The sequence below is a fragment of the Arachis duranensis genome, chromosome 4 (genome assembly GCF_000817695.3).
Source record: "Arachis duranensis cultivar V14167 chromosome 4, aradu.V14167.gnm2.J7QH, whole genome shotgun sequence".
NCBI lineage: Eukaryota > Viridiplantae > Streptophyta > Magnoliopsida > Fabales > Fabaceae > Arachis > Arachis duranensis.
In genome coordinates, this window is record NC_029775.3 from 84,712,434 (window position 1) to 84,712,838 (window position 405).

The following is a 405-nucleotide window of genomic DNA, read 5'->3' on the forward strand; positions in this document are numbered from 1 at the left end:
TGACATCTTAGAGAACTCAGATAGACCATAATAGAATATATCTATCATGGTCCATTCTGAAAACATGTCAGAAGGACATCTTTTGGTCATCTGCTTGTATCTTTCCCAAGCTTCATAGAGGGATTCACCATCTTTTTATTTGAAGGTCTGAACATCCACTCTAAGCTTGCTCAACTTTTGAGGAGGAAAGAATTTAGCCAAGAAGGCCATGACCAGCTTATCCCAGGAGTCCAAGCTATCTTTAGATTGAGAGTCCAACCATGCTCTAGCTCTGTCTCTTACAGCAAAAGGGAAAAGCATGAGCCTGTAGACTTCAGGATCTACTCCATTAGTTTTAACAGTCTCACAGATCTGCAAGAACTCAGTTAAGAACTGGAAGGGATCTTCTGATGGAAGTCATGAAAC

General features: G+C 40.7%; 1 non-coding gene across 1 annotated transcript; it reads left to right on the plus strand.

The window, feature by feature from the left end:
- The first annotated feature begins 64 nt into the window (after window positions 1-64).
- Window positions 65-168, plus strand: LOC127746886 (small nucleolar RNA R71). The gene has a single exon (XR_008008698.1). It is a non-coding gene; the product is annotated as a small nucleolar RNA R71 (small nucleolar RNA).
- Window positions 169-405: the final 237 nt, after the last annotated feature.